This window comes from Carassius carassius, chromosome 2 (genome assembly GCF_963082965.1).
Source record: "Carassius carassius chromosome 2, fCarCar2.1, whole genome shotgun sequence".
NCBI lineage: Eukaryota > Metazoa > Chordata > Actinopteri > Cypriniformes > Cyprinidae > Carassius > Carassius carassius.
Window position 1 is genome coordinate 16,791,092 of NC_081756.1, and position 11,149 is coordinate 16,802,240.

Sequence of the window (11,149 nt, forward strand, 5' to 3'; positions counted from 1 at the left end):
TTTACAGTTTGCTTAATGCTAAATAAAAGGTTGTGTTAGATACCATGCATAAATAAGTGACACAAAATGAATGGTTTTCCTAATTTTCAATTCAATTGTAGTGACTTGGTTTAATGTTACAGGATGTAATTATTTTGATTAGGCTACTTGTTTTTTTTTTTTTTTTACTTGCATGTAGCAAATGATGTAATAACGAATGTCCAGAAGTAGGAACTCCCCATGTGCACTTAAAGGCAGCACTAAAATCACATTGTAATTGTTGCTATTTAAAGAGATATAAAGTTGTAAGTTATTTTAATGTGAGAAATCAAAATTACATTTTATATTTTGAATTACTGAAATTTATATGTTACCCAATTTTAATACATAATCCATACTATTAATATTGTAGTTATTTTAATTCGTTTAATAAAAATAAAAAAAATAATTCAGAGCAATATACTGGCTTGTGAAAGGCCATTTAAAATTACATTGGCCTTTTACAATTTTTAAATCCACTGGACTGAGTAAATATGTCTTTCTTTTTTCAATGCTAATACTAAATTGAACACATTTTGTTTGTGAGCAATATCTCTCCATCATATCTAAGTTATAAAGAAATGGCAGGCCACTTCAATCTTCCTAGAAGCCTCAGCATTGCTGGTCACTGACTCCCTGTTGTTGTTTTTGTATTTCATTTCACTAAGCTGCCTGAGCAAAAAGGCTGAGCGAAAATCTCTGCTTAGTCCTTCACCCTCCACGCAACCCTCATAGATAATAGAGCAACCCTCCACAGAGATAAAGCAAAGTAGAATTGAAATTTTACAAGCGACTAAAAAGATAATGGAGTTTGAAATAATCTTACTGTGCATACTGAACGGTGTCAATAAACATGCATGCTTAGAACAAAATGCTCCTGCTTTTATCTCAGTGAGAAATCCATAAAGTCTTTACTTCAAGCTGAGACAGAGGTAAAGTGGTTGTTGCTTTTATGTTTCACCTTGTTTTTCTCAAAAGTGAGACCCCATTTGGGATTTGAGAGGCATGCCTTCTTATGGTTGACATTTATCTTGCACATGTGAGGGATGGAAGAAAGAGAAAGTTAATAGAGAGTGAGCGTCATGAAAATCTTACAGAGCAAAGAGTTTATTCACTCGACAGGACAACTATAATCTCATGGCATGAATGGATGTGCAATCATGTATCTTAAAACTTTAATTAACTGTTGTTGTTGTAACATACAAATGTGGGAATATTATAGGAACACTACAAAAGCAAATAAAATAAGACTTGATTCAATGTAAACAGAAATATAAGTAATATGAATGAAATAATTCACAATTTTTTTGGCTATGTCTCTATGTTGCGCAAAAAAAAATCATTCAATGCTCTTAACCCCTTTGCTTGTATGGTTAAGAAATCTGTAACTTTTTTACTTTGTAAATATAGTGTCAAGTGCAAAAATTGCCACCCCATTACTGGATGAGTTTACAGGGGAAAACATGGGTGCTTTCAAGAATGTGTTGTGGTGCTATTCTAAATCATAGTTATTCTATTCTGATCACCACTCCCAAGCCTCATTTCATTTCAAACAATATTAAGTAAAAAAGTTTTTGCAAGTGTTTATAGCCATGAAAGGCTTTTTAAATGTATTAAGAGTGTCATGGGAATACTCCTTTCGGTTATAAAGTTTGACCTCTCCATAAAGCACCTTAAACTTATAGGGCCATTCTGTGTCAAATCAACCAAATTTTGCAAATTCCCCCAGCTCAAATTTTAGATTTTCTTAATATTTTTTCTGTAAAAAGGACAAACATAAATAGTGATGAACGCCAAAACATTAAATGTCACAAATATTTTTTTACTGAGAAATCAGTAATCATTTGCTTTTCATATATTCCTCTTTGAAAGAAAAAAGTGTCAGCTTTATGCAAAATGACACACATTTTGTTTTTGACCACTGAAAATTTGTGCAGTTTTCCAGTTTACTAATGGAGCCGCATTAAGATCTCCATATCTATGGGATTTAACCATTAAAAGGAAAGTTTATTAAGAGCCAGAATGTAAAAGTACATTAAGATATCTTTCATACTTTTTGAGTTAAAGGCATATAAACTTGAGGCAAGAAACACAAGAAGTCTCCATTAGCATATAATGAAACAAAGATTGCTAAATTCAACAGATTTTTCTAACAGACCAATCTCTGTGTGAAAATAAAATGATAAAATAATAATGGTGCCAGCTTTCTAAAGTCATTTAAATTTGGCCCCAAATCTCATACACCAGGGAAGTCGTGGCCTGGTGGTTAGAGAATCTGACTCCCAATCGAAGGGTTGTTGGTTCGAGTCCCGGGCTGGCAGGAATTGTGGGTGGGGGGAGTGCATGTACAGTTCTCTCTCCACCTTCAATACCACGACTTAGGTGCCCTTGAGCAAGGCATCAAACCCCCAACTGCTCCCCGGGCGCCGCAGCATAAATGGCTGCCCACTGCTCTGGGTGTGTGCTCACAGTGTGTGTGTGTGTGTGTGTTCACTGCTCTGTGTGTGTGCATTTCGGATGGGTTAAATGCAGAGCACAAATTCTGAGTATGGGTCACCATACTTGGCTGAATGTCACTTCACCTTCACTTCACCTTCACCTTCATATGAAACTCCTCATTTTGATTCCCCTCTGCAAAATTGTGAGTTACTCAGTAAATATACATCTATGGTATTTAATAATTTGATAATCACTATATATGTGTCTTTCTACAGAAAAAAAAATTAACAATCAAAAATTTGAACCATGGACAGACACGGAATGACCCTTTAACTACAGTATATACAGCATCGTAGCACTCTCCACCCATTGATGTTTTTGATAAACTGAAGTACTGAAAAGCATGTGTGAATGTTACACGTCAAATTAGTCAGGAGAACTCACCCCATGTTTCAACAATTCCTTTGTATTTAGTGCATTCAGGTACTGGTTAGTGTTAGTTATGGAGTTAGTGGTGGTTACATGTCTAATCAAACATGACAGAATACCAAATATTAGATGCTTACACTCCCAGCTCAATGTGAAATGGGATCACAAAGGTGTCTGCAAACACACTTCAAGTCATGTGAGTCTGTCAGCTCTTAATAAGTGAAAGTGAAGTGAAGGTCCTCGTGAGTTCGGAGCACCTGACACAGAAAGTGACCTCATCAAAGACTAGTTATCTGCCTCTACTATCTGGTGGCAAGACAGAAGATTTAATGGTTGTGCCTTCTCTCTTTAGTGTCAAGTTAAAGAGCTGATGATAAAACAGCTCTCTGTCCTGACTGAGAATCTGAGCCAATTCGCAAGTCTCCCAACCCGAGAGCTGCAGTGTTTATACGAAAATTCACAGTCTTCTCATATTTATAGACTCACTGTTACTATGTTAGCTGTTTATTGATCTATGCGAAAGTCAGATTTTTAGATCTTACGCCAAATAACCAGTTGCTATTAATATGTGTCACCTAACCAGGTTGTGCTCTCTGCCTTTATTGATTAATTTAGCTTGCATTTTCTCAAAGATTTGTCTCCATGCTAGAGACATCAGGAGAGCTTTCATAAGGAGAGAATATGAAAAATCTCACTTTTCGAAGCATTCAAACACTTCACGTCACTTCGGCACTGTTATTACGTGACCTTTTGATGTTGGTGCGCAATATGATTGACTAAGAGGAAGGCAGACAATAAGCTCATAATAGCCTTTAAAACAGTTCAACAATGCTGAGGAGCTCAATCTGTGCCTAGACAACTTTCCTCATCACACTTGTTGAATAAAACATCAGGCTGAGCGCATGCTAATAGCTGACAGCGGCTTCTCTGTTTTGCACAAACAAAACCTTACTCTGTCTCTCTTGCGTTTTCACTCCTTTCTGCGCCCAGGAGTTTTAGCTTTGATGCATTTTACACCAGCCTCGGTGCTGACAAGTTATCTGTGACCTGTAGAGAGAAACCCCCGAAACCGCAGCGCCGAGAATTCATCTTCGCCTTCCCTTTTTGCCTCGAGTTGTGGTGGAGCAAACAAACGGGGCCTAAACAATACGATATATACCACATATCAATTACACTAAATGCCTCAGTATCTATACTTCACTGTCTCAACCACACACCGGTTACAAGGCACACACGCTGCGGCGGGACGATAATGGGTCGGCATTGTTCTCCACCATCTGGAGAACTGATAAGACTCGCCTGTTCATAGTTGATAATAGGAGTCAGCGGAGTGTTAAACATTTCCTTGGCCCATGAAAAAGGTTCCATTAAGTCCACTGACCCCAATTGAATATTAATGAGCTAATTAACAGATTTATTGTTCTACGCAATTTCTGGAGGGGCCTGATTTTTTTTAAGTGCTATTATTTTTGTCTAATTATTTTTTGCACTTTGTATAATTGAATCTTTGTAGCTGCCAGCATCCCAAGCGTACCTTGGCAGTGCAGAAAGGAATTTGGACCTGCGTTTTTTCTCTCTCTCTCTCCCTCTTTTACTCCACTCAGTTTTTCCCCAACAACAATAACAACAACAAAACAATGTTTTCTTCGATGGCAATGTGTTTGTAATTAGGCTTTACCCCCCACGTCCCCCAACCTCAACGGCAGAGCTTAGGCCTATGAATTTGTATTTAAAGGAGCTAGAATGTTTGTTCCAGGAAGGAACAGGGTGAGGTGTTGGATTACAAAACAGCAATCAGCGGGGTTACACTCGACTGCATCACTCGGAGGGTCTGGCAAGGCTCTTAAATGAGCATTGACAGCTGTGGCTGATAGATAGCATAATCAGCTGATGAAGAGGATACACTGCAGCGCTGCTCTCGATGGGCTCTTTGTATAGTGCTGCTGCAGCCACACACCGGGTTGCTGTAAAGGTTACCTTGAAAGAAATAAATGCAATTAGGAGTGCGAATGATCAACACTGGTGATAAAGGGGGACCGCAAGCCTTCTGTGGAATCCACCAAATCTTGCTTGTGTCGGCATGTCAGTGATGGATGGCATACTCGCGCAAATGTTTTGTGTTTCAAAAGAGATGTTGGAAATGGTGTTCCATGCAAGGACACAGTCTAACAATTGCTTTTTTTGTGATAAAATTGACATGCAACAGAATTTCAATAACTGTACGGGAACAGCGACTGGAATAAATCGCAGACGTTCTGACAAGCGAACCTGCATTTGAAATATGTGGTGAGAGATTGGAAGGACGTGCGAGGGAGGGGGGCCGCCGGTGATGACCTTTTGATAACTACAATATAATTATTATTGCATTTTTTGCTATCTGCAACTTTGCTTAATTCTATTTATGCCCAGAATCCAATTCCGCCCAAATAAAAGCATCAATTTCTTTCGGTTACTCCACCAATATAAGTTAGAATAATGAACTCATTTCGCTGTTATATGGAAATAGGGTCTCATTACAATAATTCTGCCTGATACACAAGCCAGCTGATATTAGGAGCCGGGCCCTACAGTCAGAGGGGTTATTATGCTATACATCACAAACTGCATTAGGCTCATAAAACCTGTCACCAAAAAGGTTGAGAAGTTGCAGCAGCCAGCCCTGTGGCTTCACATGTCTCCTCTAAAAAAGGAGACTCTGATGAATCAACCATATAGAAGAAGCTGATGTTTGAAAAATGTTCTGATTGTTGATGATTTCCATATACATTAAGGTATCTAGCACTGCCTCTGTTCAAACTGAATTGCAGTGGTAGCCCTTTTCTTTCCCGTCATCTTCTAAATCTACTACTGTGTTTATCTTAATATTAAAAAACCTTGTTAATTTAATATATGGGTATAAACACTACTGTTCAAAAAGATTGGGATTGTAAAAAAAAAAAAAAGACTGAAAAGTTTTTATGCTTATTTTTGTATGATTATTTGATCAAAGACATACTAAAAACAGTAATAATAATACAAGTTAAAAGACTGCTTTCTATTTGAATATATTTTAAAATATGATTTATTCTTGTGATGGCAAAGCTGAATTTTCTGCATCATTACTCCAGTCTTCAGTGTCACATATTGTCACACACCTGGACTCATTTTGTGTGTTTTTGTCCCTGTTAATTAAGTCATGCCATCCACCTGTGTTTTCCCAATTATCCCTTGTATAAAAGCCTTGTCCTTTCAGTTCTGTTTTGTCGGGTCTACTCGTCTACTTGTTACTTGTCAACTCGTCTACTTGTTACTTGTCAACTTGTCTACTTGTCTACTTGTCCACTTGTTACTTGCCACTTGCCACTTGCCACCTGTTATTTGCTACTTACCTTGCCTATGTTTGATTTAATAAATCCTTGTTTCGTTTATCCCTCGGCTCCGTGTTCCTTCCAGCAGCGTGAGCCGTGACAGAAGACCCGACCTAAAAAGTTAAAAACTGCGTGTTTTCCCTCCGTTTTGTTTTCCGTTTTTTCACAGTCTTTTTCTTTCGGTAGTGTGTCATGGATCCCCTCTATCGCCCAGAATACCTCCTGCTGGAGCAGGAGTGACTTTCTCTTGAGGACCATACTAGACGGTTTCTCTTGATAGCTAATGCCACCAGCTACCCGGACCAGCGTTGTCGCCCGAAGATGGTCCTCGGGAGGATTTTGCCGCATTCATAGAGTGGAATCTGGTGAGAAATGGGTCACCTCTCACGGTCGGCCCAATGGAGGATCTCGTCAGGTCCACTCTGGACCCAGAGCCCAGCCTACAATCTCCCCACGGTACGAGGCATAAGCCCGAGCCCACCGATGACGGAGAGCCAGAGAGCAACCCGTCAGACCAGGTGCGAGAGCCGGCGACACTGCCCACCACGAGGGAGCAAAATGTGGAGCGCCAAATGGGTCAAAATGAGGGGGTTTCCAATTCACCTATGCCAGATCCTCGGTTAAGCCCAGGAAGGGCTTCTGATCCTCCTGTAAGCCCAGGACGGGCTCCTGATCCTCCTGTAAGCCCAGGACGGGCTCCTGATCTTCCGTTAAGCCCAGGAAGGGCTCCTGATCTTCCGTTAAGCCCAGGACGGGCTCCTGATCCTCCTGTAAGCCCAGGACGGGCTCCTGATCCTCTGTTAAGCCCAGGACGGGCTCCTGATCCTCTGTTAAGCCCAGGAAGGGCTCCTGATTCCCCGTTAAGCCCAGGACGGGCTCCTGTTCCCCCGTTAAGCCCAGGACGGGCTCCTGTTCCCCCGTTAAGCCCAGGATGGGCTCCTGATCCTCTGTTAAGCCCAGGACGGGCTCCTGATCTTCCGTTAAGCCCAGGACGGGCTCATGTTCCCCCGTTAAGCCCAGGACGGGCTCATGTTCCCCCGTTAAGCCCAGGACGGGCTCCTGATCCTCCTGTAAGCCCAGGAAGGGCTCCTGATCCTCCGTTAAGCCCAGGACGGGCTCCTGATCCTCCGTTAAGCCCAGGACGGGCTCCTGATCCTCCGTTAAGCCCAGGACGGGCTCCTGATCCTCCGTTAAGCCCAGGACGGGCTCCTGATCCTCCGTTAAGCCCAGGACGGGCTCCTGAACCCCAGTTAAGCCCAGGACGGGCTCCTGAACCCCAGTTAAGCCCAGGACGGGCTCCTGAACCCCAGTTAAGCCCAGGACGGGCTCCAGCCCCAGAGCTCACTCCAGTGCTTGCTCCTCCGAAATTCCCACCCTCCCACCCACTCCTGCCTCCTCCTCCGCTGTCGTCTGGCAGCCCCTCTGCTCGCCCTCAGCCTACCATCATTGTGGTGCGAGCTCAGCGGGACCGCCATCCTCCAGCGACGCCTTGGTCGGCGTCTCCCTCACCTCCGCCTCCAGCCTCTGAGGCCTGGACTCCGCCTCGGCCCGTTGACCCGTCGGCTCCACCATGGCTCCTAGCTCCTTCCTCTCCACCGTGGCCCGGCAGTCCACATGCTCTGCCTGGCTCCCTCGTCCCTCCGGCTCCGCCTTGGTCTGGCGTCGTCCATCCTATGCCTCGGGACTCCACTCCTCCGGCTTCGCCTCATCCCTCCGTCCCTCCGGCTCCGTCAGGCTCCTTCATCCCCTCGGCTACACCTCAGTCCTCGGTCACTCTGGCCTCACCGCGGCCTTCCGGATCCACATCGCCGCGTCAGTCACCAGAGCCATCAGTTCCGCCTAGGACCTCCGGCTCCTCCCCGTCACCCTGGCTCTTCGGCTCTCCGTCTCCACCTCGGGCTCCTCCTCCACTTGCTCCGTTGCCGTGGGTCGAGTCCCTGGAGTCGGTGACCATTCCTCCTCCATGGCTCCTTCCACCGTCGGCCCCACCTTGGGCCGTTATGGCTGTGGCCTGGGTCCTGCTGGGTACCTCCTGCTTCAGATCCTTCCTGTCTCCTCCCTGGCTCCTCCCTCCGTCATCTCCTCCCTGGCTCCTTCCTCTGTGGTCCCTGTCTGCTGGCCTCCCTTTGTTGTTTCTACGGTGCGAGGACGCACCTACCGGGAGGGGGGAGTACTGTCACACACCTGGACTCATTTTGTGTTTTTGTCCCTGTTAATTAAGTCATGCCATCCACCTGTGTTTTCCCAATTATCCCTTGTATAAAAGCCTTGTCCTTTCAGTTCTGTTTTGTCGGGTCTACTTGTTACTTGTCTACTTGTCCACTTGTTACCTGTTACTTGCCACTTGCCACCTGTTATTTGCTACTTACCTTGCCTATGTTTGATTTAATAAATCCTTGTTTCGTTTATCCCTCGGCTCCGTGTTCCTTCCAGCAGCGTGAGCCGTGACACACATGCTGATATGCTGCTCAAGAAACATGTATTCTTATAATTAATGTTGAAAACAGTTGTACTGCTTAAAATTTCTGTGGAAACCCGGATTTAATCAATAATTTATGCCCTTGTTAAATTAAAGTATTAAATCATATTACAATTTTTTGAATAGCAGACTGCTTCTATATGTTAATTTATTAAAAATACATTTATTTCATACTAAGTTTACTTAAAATTCATTAACATATTTGTTGACTTATGGCTTAAGACTTACAGATATTAAATTATAGAGTATTTCTTTATTGCACAATGCACATTTCTTAATATCATGTCTGAAATGGGTTTTAATATCACTTTTAATAAGAATTGTATTATCTCTGTATTATATCAATTTTTAAATACAATATATTTAATGTGTACCTGAAGTTTACTTGTGTTAGTTCCACTTTAGCACAATCAAATATACTCAGGTATATCTTAAGTTGGATCACAGCACTACTTCTGCACAATTAAAGTGCGTTAAGTAGATAAACTAGTTCCAATTTAGCAAAATTTAAGTTAACCCGTTTAGCATACCAAAAATACAATTGCAGGGTATTTTTAGTAAACACATTAAGCATAATATGTCAATGTATTTGTAGTATACTTAGCACAAAATAAATGCATTTTTTTCACTAGGGTATGTATATAGGCTATAAGCAACTTCCTGAATGAACCAGAGATTTTTTTTAATGAATCATTTGGGTGATCACCATTAGATTTGTTTTTTTCAGATCGCCATTTGTTTTGTTCCTGAATGAATCAGTATTGTTGAATGAATTAGTTGAACAATTGATTCATTGACTCCCTAGAGTCACTTACTGTCAAATCGCTGAACCTGCAGAAAGAGTCACAGAAAAATTCCCACCACTAATAGGCTACATATATTTCTTTTTCCTACCTAAACTAGTATGAAAACAAACAAACAAACAAGCAAAAAATAGTTTAGTTCATGTAAGCTAATGTATATGAGAATCAAAGCTTTAAGCACCAGATGCTGGTCCTCAGTGAAAAGCGTAATGTGGCATTATTTTAATTGCTTCATTTCCATGTAGCAGGCTGCTTGGTTCTTGACAGTTTGTCATAGTTCTTTTTATTGGGCGGTGATTAGCGGATGGTGAGAGTGATGACATGCATCTGCTGTTGATGTGAATTCAGTTGAAGGAGGTGTCGAAAAATTTGGCTGTAATTGCCAGAGCAAAGAGAGAGTTTTTAGCATGTGTCTAGAAAGAAAAGAAACCAAAACTGTACCCTGGCTAGTCAAAAGTTGCAGACAAAACAACAAAGTACAATAATTGTTTTTCGAGCTGAGTGCCAGCGGGAATGTGTGATGCTAAAAGCGATGCTTTCTTCCACACAGAACTCCCAGCAGTCAGATGTGGTTCTGCAGTCATTACGTTTGTCTCACAGAAAGTAATCTTTGGTAACAATCAATTACAATACATTTTCCTCTTTTGTCGGTACTTCATATTCTGTGCTGTGTAACTGGTCTGCTAAACATACCCTCTTTCAAATATCATACAATATATTCATAGGAAACATGGAGCAGTTAGGCTTCAAAGTTGTGATTATGATTTAGACTTCCTCTCAGTAGGGGAAATGAGGATAAAGCAGGGCTTTTTTTCTCCCATCATACAGAATGAATTACTATGTTGTTGTGTTTTTAAGATGTCTGTGGCTCTGGTGATCTCTCAAAGAAATGTCTGTAATCTGACTGAGGTCATGATTGTAGTCTGAAGGCCAATATATGGCTATATAAGGCAGTTTCATGCTCTCTGTGATGGTCGGGTAACATTAGAACAAACACCAATAATTTGCAATAAGAACTCAGGAATTTCTTGCCAAATGTTTTGTTGGGACCAGAAAATTCCTGACCCCACCATGCCACAGCAATCTGGCATCACCTTTGGGTTTATATTGGAAATGATGCCTTAAGGATGAACCAAGTATGAATTATGAATCCACATTCTATGTTAAATGAAATTTTAAGAATAGCTGGTTTGTGTCTAATGTAATCAGTGGACAGGGTGCAGAGATTCAGTTCTAAGGCCTTGTGTTAAAATTTGATGTTTAACTGCTTACCCCAAGGCCATCCAAGATCTACGTGACTTTGTTTCTTCAGTAGAACACAAATTATGATTTTTAGCTTCAGTTGTTGCTGTCTCTCAGTCATACAATGCATGGCAAATGGTAACAGAAACTATGAGAGTAAAAAAAAACATGCACAGACAAATCCAAATTAAACCCTGCGGCTCGTGACGATACACTGATGTGTAAAGACACAAAATGATCAGTCTGTGCAGGAAACTGAACAGTATTAGTATATCTTTTTTTCTTTACCTTTGATTCACGCAATGCCCAAACTGTTGTGAACATGCTTCACAGCAGCAAGTGCACGTGGCATTCTTCTTCTTCTTCTTCTTCTTCTGCTTTATGGCAGATCG